This window comes from Podarcis filfolensis (genome assembly GCF_964270895.1).
Source record: "Podarcis filfolensis genome assembly, chromosome: 1".
Taxonomy (NCBI): domain Eukaryota; kingdom Metazoa; phylum Chordata; class Lepidosauria; order Squamata; family Lacertidae; genus Podarcis; species Podarcis filfolensis.
Window position 1 is genome coordinate 94,828,273 of NC_139604.1, and position 10,534 is coordinate 94,838,806.

A 10,534-nucleotide genomic window follows, 5' to 3' on the forward strand; every position below is an offset into this window, starting at 1 on the left:
TTCCCAGAATTCTTTGGGGGAGAGCCAAGACCGTTAAAACCAGTTTGTTTTAACATACCCAGAATGATGCTATCTGGGCCTGGGCAGATTTCCACTTCAGCTGTGAAGACTTGCATGCCAGAGCTTATCATTGCTGTGGGTTCTGCTTCTCTTCCAAGGATGAGTGCAAGTTGTGTCACAGGGCCAAAGCCTTGGTCCGGGGCCAGAGAGTTCTGTAACCGAACATACCAAGCTTTCTAAAAAGGAAACCTGCACTTTTTAATAATGTGGATGTCTCTTTGTAAGATAAGATGTTCATCTGAGCTGCTTTAAGGGACATAAATTCAGGCGCATTGTCTCACTGTGGCTGTTTCCAACTGGACAGAAGTGGGAGCAAGATTCAGGAAGTTCTTGTGGGTTTGGGTCATGTGCGGAATGGATGTGGGCAGTGGCTGTGGAAGGCGAGAGTCTGACATTCTGCATCCATAGATGTTTCCTTTAGGCATTCTGGGACAGCTGTCTATGCAGATTCGGGATCAACCCAGGGAGAAGGATGTGCATGCACTTTTTTTTGGCTCATGTCCCACATGGGGCCAGACATTCACATTCCAGCTGCCCATTGTTTATCTCAGAGTCTTGTGCTACTATCTTATTTATTCCTTTTTTTTAATATTTATTGAAATGTTACAAAAACGTAGGTTTACAGAATACAAAAAAAACCATAGGAAAAGAAAAAGATAAAAAAGAAAACATACAAAAATACATAAAAAATAAAAAATAAAAATAAAAATGCAAAATACAAAAAACAGATAAAAAAGAATTAAAAACAAATCCATTTTTTGTAACTTTAAACTCATAAGCTTGTTTCCTTGACCTCCTCACACCTCCCCTTTTTGTATTCCCATTTAAATAATCAAAATCAGCAAATCCTTACCCTCTTTCGTTTATCTTAACTCTATATCTTAACATATTATAACTCTATATTTTCATCCATTATCAATTCATTTTTGCATATTCTCATTAACTTTGTTGCTATTGCCACTTATTTTCAATCCAACATCATTTTTAACATTCATTAATTTTACAGTGTTTCTGCAGATAGTCTTTAAATTTCTTCCAATCTTCTTCCACCAACTCTTCTCCCAGGTCTCGGATTCTGCCAGTCATTTCCGCTAATTCCATATAGTCCATCACCTTCATCTGCCACTCTTCCAGGGTGGGTAAATCTTGGGTCTTCCAATACTTTGCAATGAGTATTCTTGCTGCTGTTGTTGCATACCCATCTTATTTATTCCTTTCCTTCCCAGGACTTCTTTCTGCATTCTTGGTTGGGGTATGGTTGCACTTGAGCTAGGGTTTTTCTTTGGGGGGGGGGTGTGTGTGTTCAAGGCAAAAGAGTGCAGTCCCCAAAGTTATTTGATCTAAGAAAGCAGATGTGAAAAAAGGTTAACTGGAACATTTAAAACCAACTGTTCATACTGTCTGGTGGCATCCCATTTTGTTGCTTTGTGTGCACGTGGAAGGTTCACATGGGGAGGGATTTTTAAAAATAAAAAAATCTCCCCTACCACCACTATGGACATCATTATCTCCCCCACCCTTCACTCCTGCCCTTAGATAGTATTTCTTCAATATGCGTCCTCGAACTCATCTGTGGCGTAGCTAACTTTGCCCAGAGTAGTAAAGGTTAACTGGGTGCCTTTTTCCCCTCCTTCTTCTGTCAAAAGAGTCCTGAAGGGAAGCCACAGAACTGGTTGTAACTCGACCCTTTCCATCTGGGGAGTGTAGCTATCCGATGTCTTTGTCTGGGAAATGTGTCCAAGAATGCCCCAGGAGGAGGGGGGAAATAAAACCTGTAACCAAAAAAAGAAAATTGGCCGGTCCCCTCCCTTTTCTTCATCTTCGGGCAAGGAGTGTGTGTGTTGCCGTGGCACCCGAGTCCCTGAGGAACTGACTGCAGAGCAAAAGGAGGGTGAGAGAGAGACTTTCTGTGGAGGCCGGAGAATCGCGTGTCAGCCAAGCATGTGGAAGAGTTAGTAAACAAAAGCATCCCTCTTTACTACGACCTCATGCAGCCAAGAGAGGAGGGGCTCTTTCCCTTTCAGCTGAAATAATAGAGTGTTGTAAAGGAGAGGGAGAGCCCTAGCTGAACATTTGTTTTGTTTTTAAAGAGAGAGAGAAGCCCTGGACACAGGTGGGGAAGAACTTAAGCGCTGGGTCTTCACCGCTCAGTCTTTGGACTGATAACTGGCACTCTGCTGGCAGGGAGGCTTTTTGTGTTTGTACGGAGCGATGTTTGAGACCATTGAAGGTTTTATTTATCGCTACGCTTATGCTAATACCGTCTTTTCCTTCCCGCCTCGCTCTTTGCCAACTTTCTCCTCTCGTTTTTGGCAAAGATAACGGAGCGCTGTCCAGTCGCTTTTCTTTCGGTTGGGAAGGACGTCGGAGGCCAGGGAGACTTTGTCTTGCCCGTGCAGTTGCCTCCGTCTGGTTCAATGGCTCCAAATGGCACTTTTGGAGCAACCCAAAAGTTGGCCAAAGGCCGTGGCAAGCAGCTTCTGTTCTGCTTCGCTGACAGGACAGCACGTAAACCGCTGGGGGAGCCTCCAGGGTGCCAACCGAAAGCTGAACTAGAGTAGATGCACTTCTGGTGGCGTCCCACCAGTGGCAGCATCTGAAAGTAGAACAATCTAGGAGTGAGACAGGGCAGCCTTCTATCCACAGCGTGCGAATCTCCCCCATTCCCCTACATGCTCATAGATCTGGCCTGATGTTATGGCAGCCACCATAGATAGGTCTCAAGGAGATTTGCAAATATACCACAAAACAGCTAAAACAGTTTTTAAAAACAACTGAAGATAGGCCTAAAAACAGTACAAGATGAACACCTAAAGCAGAGACCTTTTCCTTGTCAATATTGGAGACCAAGATTCTCTGTAAATTTATCAAAGAAGATAAGCTATGGAGCTGGTCTTTGAGGTAGAAGACTATCCAAAACCAGGCTTCCAGCATTTAAAATGTACATAATTCCATGTGCATATTCTCCATGGGAGTAGTTTCATTGGGGTTTGAGCTGACTCATATTCAAAAAGATGCACCCAACTGCTCTGTTAATTTATTAGACAAATTACACTCTCTTTAATATTCAGTTTATGTGCTTTCAGTGTAGTGGGCCCAAGCCTGTGGAACTCCATGCTAACTGAGATTAGACAGGCTCTCTCCTTGCACATAACTAATACTTTCTTGCTCCATTTTAAGGTAGTGTTTGGCTTTATGATATGTTCTCATTGTCCCATTTTCTGTGGATTTATTTTTACGTATACTGCATAAAAATGCAGTCAAGCAGTACTGATACAGGGTAAGTAGGCAAAGTAATGTTAAAGTCAGATTCTGATTTGCAGGATACCAAAGTACATTAATCCATCTTTTTTAAACATTAAAAAAAATGAACCATTTTGAGGTTCTTTATCTACAGGGCCTCAGAACTGATTGTGGGATGCCAACCCATCTAAGGAACAGCTGTTGGATCCTTTGTGTGCAGAACATGGACCTATAGTGTTTGCTCACAAGTAAGACCTGCTCACTGTGGCTCATGGTGCAATCCTAAGTATAGGAAGCTGGTGCAATTTATGACGGATTAAATTAAGCTGGTGTTAAGTTACCATTAGGGACGCAGGTGGCACTGTGGGTTAAACCACAGAGCCTAGGACTTGCTGATCAGAAGGTCAGCGGTTTGAATCCCCGTGACGGAGTGAGCTCCTGTTGCTCGGTCCCAGCTCCTGCCAACCTAGCAGTTTGAAAGCACGTCAAAGTGCAAGTAGATAAATAGGTACTGCTCCGGTGGGAAGGTAAACAGTGTTTCCGTGCACTGCTCTGGTTTGCCAGAAGCGGCTTAGTCATGCTGGCCACATGACCCAGAAGCTGTATGCCGGCTCCCTCGGCCAATAAAACGAGATGAGCGCTGCAACCTCAGAGTTGGTCACGACTGGACCTAATGGTCAGGGGTCCCTTTACCTTTAAGTTACCATTATTCCAAACTCCATTCAGCAGCAAGGCTACCACTGGCTGATCTGGCCTTTAAAATAGAGTTTGACTTACACAACAACTATCTTTGCTTGCGTATGTTCCACCGGGTTGCCAGGTCACGTGACTAGGCTGGAAGAGATTTCAAATAGGTGCAGGTCTATCTTTGTCCTGCCCCACTTCTACAACACTCCCTATTTCGGACTTAAGTTGGTTCAAGATACACAGGCTAAGCCAGAATAGCCATGTTAAGGGACGCATGCCGGCATGTTGCTGGCCGAGCTGGGATGAGGGAAATATGCTTGCGTAGCTCTGGTTCAGCAAAGACAGCCCAAGATCTCCCTGTTCTAAATTTACACACCTTGATATTAGATTGCTCTATCCGTCCCAAATAAGGATGCATGAGATTATAGCGATGGGTAAGACCTCTTGCAAATGTTAACTCAACAGTGTGCAGCCTTTAGAACAGCAACAAAAGCAATCAGTTTCCACTTGACTGTATTTTGGCTAGAGTCTCCTGTAATAGACAGGGAGTCTATAAGAAATGGGAGGCAATTTATTCTCGCGGTACTGAGGGCTGCATAACTGTCAATAAAATCCAGGAGACCTGACTCCAGTCCCCCTGCTCTGGCCTCCAGATCTTGCTGAGATAATGCTTTGGGGCTTCAGGGACATTTATGTTGAAAATGAGTTGTAATTGAGAGCTGTATATATTGACCAATAAAAGTTTATGGCAGTGAGGCAAGAAGGGGAGAAACACAAACTGTTAAATTTCTCCCTGCTTCTGCAGAAGACACACCAAGGGAGGCAAACCTGTCACAGCCTTTCAAAGGTGCTCTTGTCAGTGGATCTAAATGGGCGGAGCTTTGATTACCAAGGGCTCCCCCCAAAAGGGGATCATTTCCTTTACCCTTTGCTGCAGTTTCATGCAGAACGAAACTCTGCATTGCACACAATCTCCCCCCTTTTTTTCCAATGTTGCTTTTATTAACCCTGATTAGTATGAGGCAATGGAGCCCCAGGCGATGACAACGAAAAGACACCAGAGCCAAGAAATGTACCTCTTTAGGCTGCTTGTGGGGCTTTTTTGGTGGGGGGGAGTGTTTGTTTTTTGAAGTTAGACATAGGAAGAAGAAAAAACGTCCAGGGCGTATGCATGTGTATGGCTGTGCGTGAGAGATGGAGAAGCTGGGTAGTATTTGCTCTGCGGCCAGCACTGTTTAAATCGCTCTCTATATTTAGCCTCTGAGTCATCACAACTGCTGACAAGAGGCTGAATTAGCTGAGACTTTGGTGCTGCACCTGACTGCTGGCCTTTGTGTGTCTCCAACAGAGAAGGAGTGTAGCTCTGTCTCAAGATTTTCTGAGTCGCTTCATCCGGTAGATCTGAAAGTTCCACTTCTACCTCCAGTTCTGTGTAGTGTAAACACAGGCCACTCCCCCTTCCTCATTCTCCTTGGGGCATCAGCTAAAAGATGGCTTAAGTGAAAGAATCCTCGTCCATTGGCTTCTTAGGAGAAGAAGGATTTTGTGTGTGTGTGTTGCAAAATAAAGCCGTGTGCTTATAATAATAATAATAATTTTATTATTTATACCCCGCCCATCTGGCTGGGCCTCCCCAGCCACTCTGGGCGGCTTCCAAGAAATATTAAAATACTGTCATATATCAAACATTAAAAGCCTCCCTAAACAGGGCTGCCTTCAGATGTCTTCTAAAAGTCTAGTAGTTGTTGTTCTCTTTGACATCTGGTGGGAGGGCGTTCCACAGGGAGGGCGCCACCAGTGGCGTAGCGTGGGTTGTCAGCACCCGGGCAAGGCAAGTAATTTGCGCCCCCTAACCCGTGGATTTGCGCACCCTAACCCTAACCCCCAGATGTTGCGCCCGGTGCAGCCGGCCCCCCCTGCACCCCCCACGCTACGCCACTGGGCGCCACTACTGAGAATTTTTCTGGCAACCTGCTTCCATTGACTTGCTTATACAAAATCTTAAGAGCAAGTTAGGAATCGATTCTCAGAACTGGATTGTTGCAGGAAGCACCACTGCAAGTTAGTAGTACTGAAGGAAGTTTGCACTCCTAGGACTATCTGGTCTCCAGCCAGGGGTCTTGCTGCCTTCAGATAGCTACCTTGGCAAACTGCCATTTTTCACTCTTTATGCAGCAGTATGGTGAAGGTAAAGGGACCCCTGACCATTAGGTCCAGTCGCAGACAACTCGGGGGTTGCGGCGCTCATCTCACTTTACTGGTCGAGGGAGCCGGCGTACAGCTTCCAGGTCATGTGGCCAGCATGACTAAGCTACTTCTGGCGAACCAGAGCAGCGCACAGAAACACCCTTTACCTTCCCGCCAGAGCGGTGCCTATTTATCTACTTGCACTTTGACATGCTTTCGAACTGCTAGGTTGGCAGGAGCTGGGACCGAGCAATGGGAGCTCACCCCATCATGGGGATTCGAACTGCCGACCTTCTGATCGGCAAGCCCTAGGCTATGTGGTTTAGACCACAGCGCCACCCGCATCCCTTTATGCAGTAGTAAAGGTAAAGGGACCCCTGACCGTTAGGTCCAGTTGCGGACAACTCTGGGGTTGCGGTGCTCATCTCACTTTACTGGCTGAGGGAGCCAGTGTACAGCTTCTGGGTCATGTGGCCAGCATGACTAAGCCACTTCTGGCGAACCAGAGCAGCGCACAGAAACGCCGTGGTAGTAGTTGACCAGTATTAGCTGCTGTGAATATGTGTAAAGAGGACATCGCCAAATGCTTTGGAAAGGAAGTGCAGGTGCTTCTTCCTGGTGTGAGCATTCTGAATGCGCATTTATCCTTTATACTTGGTCTTCATCACTGAGGCAGATTGTTAACGCCTGTACCGTAGTGGAGTATAAAGTGTGGATCTTCTTTTAGTGAAGACATTGGAACTACCAAGGGCCAGCATCTGACATCCATTCTAGAAGCACAGATGAGGGAGAGGATGAGCTGAAGAAGGAAAGAACTTTTTTTTTAAGGCAATTGGAAAATGAATTGTAGTCTGAAGCACGTATCCTATGACCATACATACACAGGACCATACTTGTGCAGTTGTGCTGTAGGTTGAGAGGAGAGATGGCTTGAGGAAGGCAGAGGAAGTTGCCAGAGGATGTTGAGCTGCACTTTAATTCCCTCCTAGAATATGTTTCAGTTGGGCAAACTCCATGCCAATCCTGCTGTTGATTCTTAATGCGTAGGATCAATGGGGAAGCCATCTGGTGGCCTATACACATAAAAATTCACAACCATTTTCGTAAAGGTTTTTGCTTTGTCATCTGAAAGCATACCTTGGGCCAATGAAATGAAGCCACATTTCCCTCTTTTTTTTGCTGGGATTGCTTTTTTTTTTTTTTTTAGGATAGGCGTGAGTATACTTGCCTTTATGTTATTTAATATTAAGGCTGTGTTTTAATTGTTATAACTGGCCCTGGGGCCTTCAGGTGAAGGGCAGGCAATAAATTGTTGTTACAACAACAACAGTTTGTGAGGCTTGTATGCTTGTATTGCTTGACTTGGAACCCTTTTTTCAAAACCCTTGAACAGAGTCTCGGGGATTGCCAATTCCAAAACCAACAGAGTTGAGAGCCTGTGTTGGGTATAGAGCACCCTTCCTTCCTTTTTGTTGCATACAGAGCAAGAAACTAAACAAACCATCAGAGTTAAGCAAGACAAGAAGGGCCACGTCTTGTGGGCCTGGGAAAATGGTGGCCTGCGGTTATCTTCTCTGGCTTGGAAGTCAACTGGCTCTTGCTACCACTTCCTGCAGCCTCAGTCCTGAAACACAGAGATGGAAGAGAATGGTTATTTTTAATTGTAAGCATACTGAGGAATAGTCCACTTATACAATCTTCCAGAAAATACATTGGGTCACACATCAAAGGTGGATTTAGGGGAGCACAACCAGTTCAGTCCTCAGGAGGAGGAGGGCTGCAGCTATGATTCAGAATGAAAGGCAAGAGGTGGGGTGCCTCTGACATTTGAGAGGTCTGCCACTGCACACACACACACCCTGAAAAACCCTTGGGCAGTATCTTTCCCTGTACAGACTCTGTGTTGGCCCATATTATTGCTTATGTGGCCAGAATATAACTTTCCCCCCTCCCCCGTCCCTGCTTACCAAGTCACTTTTTCCTGAAATATACTGCACTGTTCTGAAATGCTCAGTGGCGTCCTTCTTAAAATAGTTAGGTGGGGTTTTTTTTAATTTCAAGTCTAATGGGAAGACTATTGTGTGTTTGATGCATTTCCACACACACCCTTTTCATAAGCTTGCATTTTATGTGACAGGCGCATGGTACCTGAAGGATCTCTCTCATCTTCCCCTCTGAGTTTGGGTTGAAAATTAAATATTAGAGAACCATTAGCACAGCTGGACAGTTTTCTTCCTAGTTCGCTACCTTCTTTTTAATAGTAAGAACAGAGGTGTCTACGGTTGTGCTTGTTGTTCTGTGACTACTTCTGCTTCCCCTCACTCTGCCCACTGCCCGCCAACTTCCTTCTCCATGTTCCTGACCTCTGTTGCCTTGGGGAACTTGAGTGATTTCCTTGTTTTACCTAATGTGTAATCTGTCCTGTGGCAGCACAGTTTGCCTCCAGGCCCCTGGCAGGCAAAACAACTTTTCAAGTGACTCAGCTTCTGGCTTCTGTGCGCTGCATACTTTGTTTTGCATATCATACTCATCGGTTTGTGTTTTGGTTGTTGGAGTCCCCTTGATTTTCTGCTCCAGTCTTCAGAGTTCCATTTTATGTTGTTGGAATGGCAACTTCAGAGTTAACACTGACTCCGTCTAGTCCGATAAAAGCTTCGCTGAAAGTTTGGAAGTGGCCACACCTTGGTCTTTTTTAAAGATTGGGCCAAAATGATTTTTTTTTTTACATCCACGCCATTAATAAAAGTTTGCTCTCTTGTGTAAAGTGCTCAGCTGCTTGAAAAAATCTATTTCATTGCACCAGATGTCCCAATTAGCAACACAGTGATGGAAATAAGATCTCAGATATTTTGAAAAATTACTTTTAGATTACACTCTGTGAGTATTTCATCCAACATTATTCCTTTCTTCTGAATTCTTTTTCCTTATCTTCAGAACACACACTTGCACACCTGTAAATGTCTTAGGAAGTTTTTTGAATTCGACACTGACTGGAATAACATATAACGGATTCCTTGGTATTTACAACAGCTGCTGGATTGACCGTATCCCACAAAGGAACATAATTTATATCGTGTAGGACAAGGTTGAAGGGCACTTTTTTGAGAGAGAGGTGGGGTGAGGTGTCTGCAGTGGTCATGGGAGAAGCTGGACCTGTGACACTTAAGCACTTTTAAGTTCGGGAAGCTGGTTCTTTTTATTTTATGCATACTGTTCTATGCTGCCCATTTCCTCAGCAGTGAGAAGTTTCCATAGGACAGGAGTGGGGACCTTCAGCCCCAGGGCCACATTTTCTGTGGGCAACCTTTCAGGGGCGCAATTTGGGAGTGGGGTGGGCAGAGGCAAAAGTGCATCAGACTTTTAGCTATATACAGGAGGGCTCATTCCAGTCAGCAGAACTCAGAGGTTTCTACAAATGCATTTCTCCATCTAGGCAAGCAACAGGCATGATCACAGCGCCAGGAGACATTTCCACCAAGGAGGGCATGGAGCAAGGCTGGAGAGGGGTGTGGTCTGGGGAGAATCTTGAGGGCCAGGAAGAGAGGCATGGAGGGCCACATTGGGTCCCTGGGCCTCAGTTTCCCAATGCTTTCTGTAACTGCAGCAATGTTCCCAAAATACACAAGGAGAACATAAATGGAGAAACAAGCAGCATTGCACTCCTGTTGTGCATCCAATATACTACCTCACAGCTCATCCCCAGACAGAGGGATATCCTACACCTCAAAGTGTTTCTTGCCTTCTTTTAAACTCTCTGCCTCTCCCCAGAACTGCTGTTCTGCACACATAATCCCACTCTTCTTAACTGGGTAAAAAGGTTGTCACTTCCTGGTTCTTGTAGAGCAGGGGTCAGCCAGGTTTATCTTGCCTGGGCCGGATTGGTTCCACAGAGATCCCTCTGTGGGCCGGATCACGCAAGCTCCCTCAATTTTTGGTGTCTGCTCGTGCACAGATGCAATTTTCGGCACCACGGAAGCAAGACCCCATGCCGTACTGCGCCGGTTTAGCGCAGTGCGCGAGTGGGAGGTTCGGTTCAGGGGCGGCTCGTGGGCCTGTCAAACTGCCTCTGCGGGCTGCTTCCGTCCCATGGGCCTTAGGTTGCTGACCCCTGTTGTAGAGTGAATATATATGTATATATATTCTCCAAAAAGGTAATTATTGGGAGTTCAGAGTTATATCCATCATTAGAGCAGACCTGACTCCTGAATTTACCCAAGCAGTCAATTGGGGGAGTTGGTGATCCTGCAAGGGAACCAACTGGTATGCTTTCAGAATCCTTTCAATGTCACAGAAGATACTGGAGTGCTTCTCTCAGCCTGCACAGCTGAGATGTGAGCTTTTTCGGTCATGTGGCACA

The 10,534-nt window shown here is 45.5% G+C and overlaps 1 protein-coding gene across 5 annotated transcripts in view; it reads left to right on the forward strand.

Moving 5' to 3' along the window:
• Positions 1 to 10,534, forward strand: part of BMF (Bcl2 modifying factor) — an 83,496-nt gene that overhangs the window by 48,259 nt on the left and 24,703 nt on the right. The window lies entirely within an intron of this gene.